Here is a 12,294-nt window from a genome sequence, read left to right as displayed (position 1 = left end):
AGGCTTACAGATGTATTACAGTCTTTCTTGGCAGAGGTTGTTGGCCCTCAGACTGTGAATTAAGTATTAACAGGAAAACAGCAATGTAGAAGGATAAAACAACCTTGATTTGGCTGCATAATTAATCCTAAATTAATAATTATCAGAAAACTGAGAGCCACGGCCAAGCAAAGTGAAGGAAACTTCACACTCAGATGACCTGTATCTGCCGCCAACTATTTAAAAGAAAGCATTTGTTTAAGTTAGCATTCTGCAAGAAAGACCTGTAAATGAATATAACTTTCTCAAGCTTATATACCTTATTTGTCATTTTTTTTAATAATGCCAAGTCACAAACAAATTGTTGAAAAGTAAGTCAGGTTCGAAAATTCAAAATGCTGACAGTGTTAACTATACTGCACACTGTTATAATTCTATCAAAAAAATGTAGTACTTAAAGACCTCTCTCTAGCACCTGCATCTTGCAATGACCACAGAAGATAATCTACTCTATTTCCTGTTACTGCTTTTGATACTTAGCTACTGGCTAAGGAGACTAGATTTGATCATTTTACTATAAACTCATATACAATCAACTTGCAACAGCAGCATTAACTAATAATTTAAACACAGATGCACATACCAATTGACAGGTTTCAGAGTAACAGCCGTGTTAGTCTGTATTCGCAAAAAGAAAAGGAGTACTTGTGGCACCTTAGAGACTAACCAATTTATTTGAGCATGAGCTTTTGTGAGCTACAGCTCACTTCAATGATGAAGTGAGCTGTAGCTCACGAAAGCTCATGCTCAAATAAATTGGTTAGTCTCTGAGGTGCCACAAGTACTCCTTTTCTTTTTGCACATACCAATGTCACTCCTCTGGTACTGAACATGGAAATTGAACTTCTGGTAATAAATATTTCTGTATTTCCCACCCTTCTATCTTTCTTTATATTCATGAATCAAAATCAGAATAAATTGTTTTTCAAAACACGTTTTTCAAAACATTCCTGGTGCAGCTGTGGATACTTAGACAGACAGTAAAATGAAACTCTCCAGTAGTACTAAGTATCAGTTAATTTCCTAGCTGAGATTGATAGTAAGATTGAAGAGTAACCAAAGACCTAGAATGTCAGTGTAACATTCTTGTATTAACCTGGGAAACATGAACGTGTTTAATGCCTTGCAAACTTAAAAATGGAAATTGCAACTAAACATATTTTCCTTCTTTTCCAATATTTATAATAAATCCTTACACTAATAGTATGAGACAAAGCTGCAACAACTCTCTCATTGTAGTTCACACCATATTACATGAATTTTTCTGTCATACTGTTGCTCTATGTTCCTATAAATACGAACTTTTGCATGTACACTTTGCTGAGAACATGCCTGACAGTTCTTGGATATCATTTCCATTGCTGAACATCACTGAATCTGATCTCTGCGTTACGCACTATCACAGGACTGAGAATGAGTAAGTACTATAACAGTTATGTAAAATAGTAGGCAGGCAACAGAAGAATTTTCCTGACCCAAAAGCAGATCACAAGGAATTGAGTTATAACAACAAAACACGTAGTAAGAAAGAAAAGGCATGGCAATCAGAAGGAAAAATGAGGCTGCATACAAAGATTATTTTTTATGGATTAAAGAGCAGCCAGATACCACTATGTGGTAGGCTACTAAAAAATTAAAAATGTGAGAGAAGGAGTTTCATCAGGAATTGTAACTTGTATTATAGGTGCTAAAATGTGTTGTTTTGCTCTCTCAAGTGCGCTCTCCCGGAATCATACACAATGACTGTGCATGATGCCGCAAAGAAATTTATTTGTGCAATACCCAGACTACACAGTGTAAAGCTAGGAAATACTTACATAAATGTAAATGAAAACCGAGATATTATCCTCTGTAATTCTTTTGGGAACTGAATTGCCAGCCAGCCAGACTGATGGGGGGGGGAGGGGAGGGAGGAAGTAGGGATAGATGAAAAGGGGTTCAAAATAATTCAACCGTAACTCTGTGAACTTGGCCACTTGACCACAGAAAAAAATCTGCTGTCAGTATGAGAAAATTAAATTTAACTAGTTTTTAAAGGTTTATAGAACAACAACTGCATTTAGGCATTTATTTTCAACATTTTATAATACTAAATGAAATTACCCACATTGTTTACGCATTATTCAAAACCACTACTGCTTCAATCAGGCACTGTGGATCATGTAGTGAGCAGGAGAAACAAATCAAACAACAGCTAAATCAAAGAAATGAGCCATTGTGCCTGGCTTGGAAGACAAAGATAAATGAATCTTAATGATGAGAAATGGCCCCTCTGCCACCCCAACTCCGCAAGCCCTACAACAAATTCTGGAAAATTCAATCCCAGAAACTCAGACCCACACCCTCATGGATCCAGGCCATTGAGAACTTTAAAGATAATCAGCAACACCTTGAACTAAATCTGAAAGTGAAAATGAAGCAGGTGGGTTTATAACTGATAGGTAACATTGGTTCACATTCCTTTGATAACATAAAATGGACTTAAATTTCTCATTAGTCCAAGCTGAGCATTTTTTGTAATATTTCTACATATTATACCCAGACTGTTCTATCTTCTAGTCAGGCTAAATCCTGCAAAGGTGATTCACTTATTTGCGTGTTTCTCATATACTTCTTTCCTTGTGTCTGTATTCAGACTTTCTCTTACATTTGACAACTTCCTGGACCATGCACATTATTTCATTTTGTGTTTATGATCCCTATCATTTCTTTGCTTTAATTTTGCTTCATTTCCTCTACTTGTACATTTTTTTTGCTCCTGCAACTCTCTATTCCCCCACATCCTTTCCTCCCTTCTTTCTGGTTTTCCCACCAATAGAAGGATGACACTGGAAAGTCTATTTTGGATTTTTCCTCCTGATTTGAAAGACTCATAATAAAAACAGTGCTGCCTGCAGTCTAGGCTGTATCTCAATGAGCTTCGTGGGATTCGGGAAAGCTCAGAGTTGTGACTCTAACTGAAATCAGTCAAATACCCTTATGCACATATTACAGAAGGTTTTATGATCATGACATTGTGATCCTAATTTTTTCACAGCTCATTGCTTTGCAAGCTGCATTAAGCTGACAGAAGCTATGTTCAAGGCCTCTGAAGCTATGACGTATATAAAATTCAAGATCTCAAGAAAAATTATTTTAGCAGGTGCCACTCTCACCAAAATGTTTTTTTTTTTTGCAATTGAAAATAAATCAGTCTTTTCAAAATACATGTATTCTGCTGCTGCATAATAAATATCCAAATACCAAACTCTCAAGGCTTCAAATAAATGCATCAAAATACAAAACAAATAGGGCTGTTAGTCCCCCTCCCCTTTATGTTATCATATAACCATCACTTTTGCTGTCCAAGGAATGAAGAGCACAACTATATTTAGTGTTTTCTGTGTTATGTACATGTGTAAACTGAAAGGAAAACAAAATATTTTTCAAGAGCTAAAGAAAATTAAATGCTCTGCTCAATTATCAAGACAGATTAACAAAGACATGAACAGCATTATTTTAATAAATAAAGTTGAATGAATTTGTAAAAGGTTGATATAGTTTATTGGATCTCATATTCTTTGTGTTTTGCAGAAGTTTACTCATCGCTTAGAATATTTAGCATGGGAAAAGTCCATCTGCATGACAGCTGAATGATTCTGAATCTGCAGATACTTAACAGCAATAGAAAGTGTCCTATGCAGCAATGAAGAAATGATCTTCAAAGGAGCTACTTAATCTGGCTCATATAAAGTTATTTATGCCAAACTCCTTGAACAATAAAGCCAAGTAGATAATTACATTAATTTAAGCAAATCCCTCCTTAGATGCTGTCAAAATGGGAAGACAAAATATAGTAGAATTGAAACCTGTCAATACTGGAATATTAAAAGAATATCAAAGGGGAAAAATAAAGTTGGAAACAGGGAACTTACACAACTACATATTCACTAGAGGGTCTTTTCTCATGCCTAAATGCTTATTCACAACATAAACACAGAGTACGTGTTCAGGTTATCAGTGTCATTTTACATCTGCCAATCATAATTTTCAGATGCATTGCAGACAAATGAACACACCGTGTTAATTCTTCCACTTATTTTCTTTACACAAACATAGCTTGGATAGAAAATAGAACCTAATGTTTCCATTCTGTTGCAATAATCTATTTCAATTCTGTTTCTGACTCTAACAAGCCAATATATAACAGATGAACCCATGACAATTTTGTGCTGTTTGACACCCCAGGAATCTTTATGTTCCATGCCAGCAGCATGCTTGCCCACAACACGTGCTGACATTTAAAATCATTACTTCCCATTGGTGAGTAATATAAAACGGAATTTAAAAATAAACATGGAATTATTATTATTTATACTCCTGAACCACTTCAGAGCCACAGTCATAGACCAGGGCTGCACTGTGCTAGGTGCTGTGCAAACGTAGAACAAAAAGATGGTCCCTGCCCCAGAGAGCTTTCAATGCAACCATAACACAAGAGACAACAGAGGGCTCAACAGACAGACAAACAGACAGTACAAGGATTAGTCAGACTGCTAGGTAGTGGTATTAGCACACCAGCAGCCTAATCGTGGCCAAGTTTTTGTAGGCATCATGGAAAAGGAGATTTTTAAGGAGGATAACAAGTTAGTTTTGTGGATGCTCCCAGACAGCTTCTCCCAAGTGTGTGGGGGCAGCATGAGAGAAAGCATGAAAATGCTTGTCTGAAAATTTAACAAGAGCTGGCCCAGGAGGCAAAAGATGACATTTTGGTGGTCAATGAGACAGGAAAGGTAGGTGGAAGATGGACAATAAAGAACCATGAAAGTGAAGACAAGTAGTTTGTGTTTGATCTAGTTCTTTATCACTTGTTGGTAGGGAAATATTCATACAACTGTAACACTTAACTTGAAGTACTTTCTACTTTTATATTTTTCATTGCAATACTGATAAGTGCAGAAAAATAAATTCCTTGGACTTTTTCATTTTTAAAACTATGGAATTAAGTTTTATTTCATATATTAGTGCTACAATACTTCCCACAAAAGCACATGGAAAACTCAGAGCTTACTCTCATACATGGGGACCCTCATGCAGAAGGAGGAGGTTTAGTCTTCAAATTCCACAGAGGTCTAGGCCATTCACACAAGCTACCAGACTTTCTGTGCTCCCTGCTAACTGTGGAACCAACATATTCCAAAACTTATGGACCTCAATCAATTTTGTATTTTTACATCTCAATAGGTGCCAATTTTATATTTGAAATATATTTTCAAAGCTACCCACATATTATTAATTGGGGATCGGTCCTGCTTTGAGCAGGGGGTTGGACTAGATGACCTCCTGAGGTCCCTTCCAACCCTGATATTCTATGATTATTCACACAGTATTTTGATACATTTTTAAAAATAGATATTTCCTATGGACAGTGTGTATGGTGGGTATAAATAAAAGTCATGGTGATGATGCTTTATTTCACACCATTCTTCGTTGCTTTTCATCTACTTGCACCATCAGAAGGTAGATATGAAATAGGCTTAATGGGAGTGTCCTCTTGACACCCACACTTCCTTGTTTTGATTCTGTGATGCTGGAAGGTGTTAATGGCTCCCATCAATCACAGACCAGTCAATGGGTGCAATGAGTACCCTTTATCAAGGCTAAATGGGGGAGCAATTAAATGCCCCTTTGCATGATGATGGGCGTGTCGTGAAAGCCACTGCCCAAACCACTGGCCAGTATAGTATGGACTGAGCAGCGGGTGAGCCGTATGGGCTGAGGTGTTCACTGGGAACATAAGAATGGCCTCATTGGGTCAGACCAATGGTCCATCTAGCCTAGTATCCTGTCTTTTGACAGTGGCTGCCAGATGCTTCAGAGGAACCGACTGCAAATGCAGGGGGTGGGGCATTGATTGGCTGGAGCTGTATGTGGCAGAAAGCAACTAGAAAGCCAGGGAAAGCCAGTAGAAAGGAAGCAGTGTGAGTGTAGCTTTGGGACAAAGCCAAGAAAGAGCTCCTTTTGGATAGAGTACTCTCTGAGAAAGCAATTTTGGATTTCTGAATAAGGAAATTGCCACTGTTTGTTCCTACTGTGTTCAGGGAAATGAGAATTTGTGTACATTCTTTGTAAATAAACAGGACTGCACCAAAGAAATACCTGACCCAGATAACAGATTTCTCCTCCTAAAGCAAACAACCTGGCAAGGGCACAAACACTGGTTAACCACTCAGGACAAGGAACAACAATACAAATCCCTTCCACCATGTGGGACTTGCGTAGAGTTATATTTAGTTTTGCAATACCACAGAATGCTAAATGAGCCCAAGTGAAACTAGTCAGCCAACCACATTAGTTTTCTGAGTGATTATACCACCAATTACTACCTTAGTAACTTGAAGTCAATGGGGCCACTCATTTGCTGAGAGATGCTTCAGTATCTGGATCAGGGCCTTTAAGTGCATGGTGGCTTACGGTCAGCCAAAAATAGGAAACAAGTGCAGTAGGGGTCCTTAATATCTGAAGGAAGTTGGGCATTGCAAGAGCTGCAGAAGCATGTTTTGGAGTTTATTTTGTTTCCTCTGCCTTGCCCACCATCTTGACCCACTAACTTGCCGGACAGAACTCCTGCTCTATGGTAGCATTATACCTTTCAAAACCACTCAAGAGTTCCAGAAATTAACCCATCTGAATTAGGCAAATGGGGAAAAAAATCCTGAAAATAAGGGTCCCAAACTCACCTTTGGTGGGAGGGTGGGGAGCTGTGGAGAATAAAAAAAATGCAAATATGCAAGGAAGACCAGTGGAAGAGCCAATACAACTCACAAAAGCTAACATAAAACAGATAACTTGCTGACTCTACAAAATAATATTAAATTATTTGCTTCAGTGTGGTGCCAATAAGAAGATTGGGAACAAATGCCAGAAACAGGTACACATTTTTGAAAGGAGGAGAAAGAGTTCAAATGGACTGAGGTGATGCCAAACCTGGTGATAGACAAATTAAGATATCAGAAGTTAACAAGTGGCAGACCCAGCTAGGATTCCTCTCAAATTCTGAAGGAAATGAGAAACCAATGTGCAAACTATTAAACAGAATATAATCTGGCTTCATATACTGACTCGCATTGTCAATGTATCTCGAAGGGCTATATTTAAAAATATTGAAAACAGCTGAGATACAGCACACTGGAAAAGAGGAACTTAATATTGTACGCTTCAGGAAGTGCTAAAGGAAAGATCCAGGGTTATTAAAAAGCTAGAAGCTTGACTTCAACTCAGGAAAACGTTGAAAAAACAACAAAACACAGAATCAGAGAATACCTCGAAAATTGTGATTAATGAAAGTCACCAAGAACTCACTAAAGGAAGGATAGGTACAAAAACATTAGTAGATTTCTCATGCCTTTTAAAAAAGTTACAGTCTTGAACAAAACACAAAAAATGTCAGATTCAGCAGTACAGTAATACAGGCTTTTAAAAATGGCAGCACCTAAAAAATTTCTGAGCCCTGGTCTACACTAGGAGTTGAGGTCGAATTTAGCAGCGTTAAATTGATTTAACCCTGCACCCGTCCACACGACAAAGCCCCTTTTTTTTTTACTTAAAGGGCTCTTAACATCGATTTCTTTACTCCACCCCCCGACAAGGGGATTAGTGCTGAAATCAGCCTTGCTGGGTCAAATTTGGGATAGTGTGGACGCAATTCGATGGTATTGTCTTCCGGGAGCTATCCCAAAGTGCTCCATTGTGACCGCTCTGGACAGCACTCTCAACTCAGATGCACTGGCCAGTTAGACAGGAAAAGGCCCGCGAACTTTTGAATCTCATTTCCTGTTTGGCCAGCTTGGCAAGCTGCAGGTGAGTGCAGAGCTCATCAGCAGAGGTGACCATGATGGAGTCCCAGAATCGCAAAAGAGCTCCAGTATGGACCGAACGGGAGGTACGGGATCTGATCGCTGTATGGGGAGAGGAATCCGTGCTATCAGAACTCTGTTATAGTTTTCGAAATGCCAAAACATGTGTCAAAATCTCCCAGGGCATGAAGGACAGAGGCCATAACAGGGACCTGAAGCAGTGCCGCGTGAAACTTAAGGAGCTGAGGCAAGCCTACCAGAAAACCAGAGAGGCAAATGGCCACTCTGGGTCAGAGTCCCAAACATGCCGCTTCTATGATGAGCTGCATGCCATTTTAGGGGGCTCAGCCACCATTCCCCAACCGTGTGCTTTGACTCCATCAATGGAGAGGGAGGCAACACAGAAGCAGGTTTTGAGGATGAGGAAGATGATGAGTTGTAGATAGCTCACAGCAAGCAAGCGGAGAAACCGGTTTTCCTGACAGCCAGGAACTGTTTCTTACCCTGGACCTGGAACCAGTACCCCCCGAACCCACTCACGGCTGCCTCCTGGATCCGGCAGGCAGAGAAGGGACCTCTGGTGAGTGTACCTTTTAAAATAGTAAACATGGTTTAAAAGCAAGTGTGTTTAATGATTAATTTGCCCTGGCATTCACGGCCAGTACAGCTACTGGAAAAGTCTGTTAACGTGTCTGGGGATGGAGCGGAAATCCTCCAGGGACATCTCCATAAAGCTCTCCTGGATGTACTCCCAAAGCCTTTGCAAAAGGTTTCTGGGGAGGGCAGCCTTATTCCATCCACTATGGTAGGACACTTTACCACGTCAGGCCAGTAGCACATAGTCAGGAATCATTGCAGAACAAAGCATTGCAGTGTATGTTTGCTGGCATTCAAACAACATCCTTTCTTTATCTCTCTGTGTTATCCTCAGGAGAGTGATATCATTCATGGTCATCTGGTTGAAATAGGTTCCTTTTCTTAAGGGGACATTCAGAAGTGCCTGTTCCTGCTGGGCTGTTTGCCTGTGGCTGAACAGAAATGTTCCCTGCTGTTAACCACGTGGTGGGGGAATGGGTTAGCCACAGGGTAGGGAGAGGCAAAATGCGACCTTTTAACGAAAACACATGTGCTATGTATGTAATGTTAACAGCAAGGTTTACCGTGAAAGAGTGTACCCATTGTTCTATAAAATATGTCGTTTTAAATACCACCGTCCCTTTTTTTCCCCCACCAGCTGCATGGGTTTCAAGGATCACAGGAGCTTCTCCTTCCCAGAGGCTAGTGAAGATTAGAAGGCAAAAAAAATGCACTCACGATGAAATGTTCTCTGACCTCATGCTGTCCTCCCACACTGACAGAGCACAGACGAATGCGTGGAGGCAGACAATGTCAGAGTGCAGGAAAGCACAAAATGACCGGGAGGAGAGGTGGCGGGCTGAAGAGAGTTAAGTGACGGGCTGAAGAGAGGGCTGAAGCTGATAGGTGGCGACAGTGTGATGAGAGGAGGCAGGATTCAAGCTGAGGCTGCTGGAGGATCAAACTAATATGCTCCAGCGTATGGTTAACCTGCAGGAAAGGCACAGACTGCCGCTACAGCCCCTGTGTAACCAACCACCCTCCTCCCCAAGTTCCATAGCTTCCTCACCCAGACGCCCAACAATGCGGTGAGGGGGCCTCCGGCCACCCAGCACTCCACCCCAGAGGATTGCCCAAGCAACAGAAAGTTGGCATTCAATAAGTTTTAAAGTGCTGTGTGGCCTTGTCCTTCCCTCCTCCACCATCCCACCTGGTGCTTCCCTCCTCCACCACCCCTCCTGGGCTACCTTAGTAGTTATCTCCCTGTTTGTGTGATGAATTAACAAAGAATGCATGAATGTGAAGCAACAATGACTTTATTGTCTCTGCAAGTGGTGATCGAAGGGAGGAGGGGAGGGTGGTTAGCTTACAGGGAAGTAGAGTGAACCAAGGGGAGAGGGGGGGTTCATTAAGGAGAAACAAACAGAACTTTCACACCGTAGCCTGGCCAGTCATGAAACTGGTTTTCAAAGCTTCTCTGATGTGCACTGAATCCTCCTGTGCTCTTCTAACCGCCCTGGTGTCTGGCTGTGCGTAACCAGCAGAAGATGATTTGCCTCAACCTCCCACCCCGCCGTAAACGTCTCCCCCTTACTCTCACAGATATTGTGGAGCGCACAGCAAGCAGTAATAAGAACGGGAATATTGGTTTCGCTGAGGTCTAATCGAGGCAGTAAACTGTGCCAGTGTGCTTTTAAATGTCCAAATGCACATTCTACCACCATTCTGCACTTGCTCAGCCTGTAGCTGAACAGCTCCTGACTAAGGTCCAGGCTGCCTGTGTATGGCTTAATGAGTCATGGCATTAAGGGGTATGCTGGGTCCCCAAGGATAACTATAGGCATTTCAACATCTGCAAAGGTTATTTTCTGATCTGGGAAGAAAGTCCCTTCCTGCAGCTTTTGAAATAGACCAGAGTTCCTGAAGATGCGAGTGTCATGTACCTTTCCCGGCCATCCCACGTTGATATTGGTGAAATGTCCCTTGTGATCCACCAGTGCTTGCAGCACTATTGAAAAGTACCCCTTGCGGTTTATGTATTCACCAGCTTGGTGCTCCGGTGCCAAGATAGGGATATGGGTTCCGCCTATGGCCCCACCACAGTTAGGGAATCCCATTGCAGCAAAGTCATCCACTATGACCTGCACATTTCCCAGGGTCACTACCCTTGATATCAGCAGATCTTTGATTGCGTTGGCTACTTGCATCACAGCAGCCCCCACAGTAGATTTGCCCACTCCAAATTGATTCCCGACTGACCAGTAGCTGTCTGGTGTTGCAAGCTTCCACAGGGCTATCGCCACTCGCTTCTCAAATGTGAGGGCTGCTCTCATCTTGGTATTCATGCGCTTCAGGGCAGGGGAAAGCAAGTCACAAAGTTCCATGAAAGTGTCCTTACGCATGCGAAAGTTTCACAGCCACTCTGAATTGTCCCAGACCTGCAACACTATGCGGTCCCACCAGTCTGTGCTTGCTTCCCGGGCCCAGAATCAGCTTTCCACGGCATGAACCTGCCCCATTAGCACCATGATGCCCACATTGCCAGGGCCCGTGCTTTGAGAGAAGTCTGTGTCCATGTCCTCATCACTCTCGTCACTGCGCTGACGTCGCCTACTCGCCCGGTTTCGCTTTGGCAGGTTCTGGTGCTGCATATACTGCTGGATAATGTGCGTGGTGTTTAATGTGCTCCTAATTGCCAAAATGATCTGTGCGGGCTCCATGCTTGCCGTGGTATGGCATCTGCATGGAAAAAAGGCGCGGAACGATTGTCTGCCGTTGCTCTGACGGAGGGAGGGACGACTGACGATATGGCTTACAGGGAATTAAAATCAACAAAGCGGGTGGCTTTACATCAAGGAGAAACAAAAACAAATGTCACACAGAAGGCCCTCTCAAGGATTGAACTCAAAACCCTGGGTTTAGCAGGTCAATGCTCAACCCACTGAGCTATCCCTCCCCCCAGTATTCCAGGCAGGACTGAATCTCCATTAAACTTTTCAAGGTGCCCCTGACAGACCTCACCGAAACGATTGTCAGCCGTTGATTTCATGGAGGGAGGGAGGGGGGAGCAAATGAATACAAACAAAACAAATCTGGTCTATTTCTTGTTTTGATCTACTCCATCTATCTTTTACATCTTTGGCTGGCAGCAGACGGTGCAGTAGGACTGCTAGCCATGCTCATCTCCTGGCTGCTCGGCAGAAGATGCTGCAATAGGACTGCTAGCCATCCTGGCTGCTCGGCAGAAGATGGTGCAATAGGACTACTAGCCATTCTCATCTCCTGGCTGCTCGCCAGAAGACGGTACAATAGGACTGCCGGCAGGACTAAAGAGAATGACCTGGTTGAGTCATTCCTATTTTAGTCCCTGCGCCCATATCTGCCCAGGTGCTCCTGACCGACCTTACTGAGGTGGCCAAAAGCACCTAGGACATGACGACGATGGTTATCAGGCCTATTGCACCATCTGCTGCCACAAGGCAATGAGCTGCTGCTGTGTAGCAATGCAGTACCACATCTGCCAGCACTCAGGAGACGTACCATGACAGTGAGCCGAGTGGGCTCCATGCTTGCCGTGGTATGGCGTCTGCACAGGTAACTCAGGAAATAAGGCGTGAAACGATTGTCTGCCGTTGCCTTCACGGAGGGAGGGAGCGAGGGCGGGCCTGACAACATGTACCCAGAACCACCCGCGACAACGCTTTTTGCCCCATTAGGCATTGGGATCTCAACCCAGAATTCCAATGGGTGGCGGAGACTGCGGGAACTGTGGGATAGCTACTCACAGTGCAACTCTCCGGAAGTCGACGCTAGCCTCGGTACTGTGGAAGCACTCCGCCGAGTT

At 42.6% G+C, this 12,294-nt stretch overlaps 1 protein-coding gene across 1 annotated transcript in view; it reads right to left on the bottom strand.

Annotated features, from left to right (window-relative positions):
- The window catches only part of TBC1D5 (TBC1 domain family member 5), a 274,157-nt gene that overhangs the window by 40,563 nt on the left and 221,300 nt on the right, over positions 1–12,294 (bottom strand). The gene's annotated exons all lie outside the window — the stretch shown is intronic.

This window comes from Lepidochelys kempii, chromosome 2 (genome assembly GCF_965140265.1).
Source record: "Lepidochelys kempii isolate rLepKem1 chromosome 2, rLepKem1.hap2, whole genome shotgun sequence".
Classification (NCBI taxonomy): Eukaryota; Metazoa; Chordata; order Testudines; family Cheloniidae; genus Lepidochelys; species Lepidochelys kempii.
Note: the sequence above shows the minus strand (reverse complement) of the source record. Positions and strands in the feature narration are given on the sequence as shown.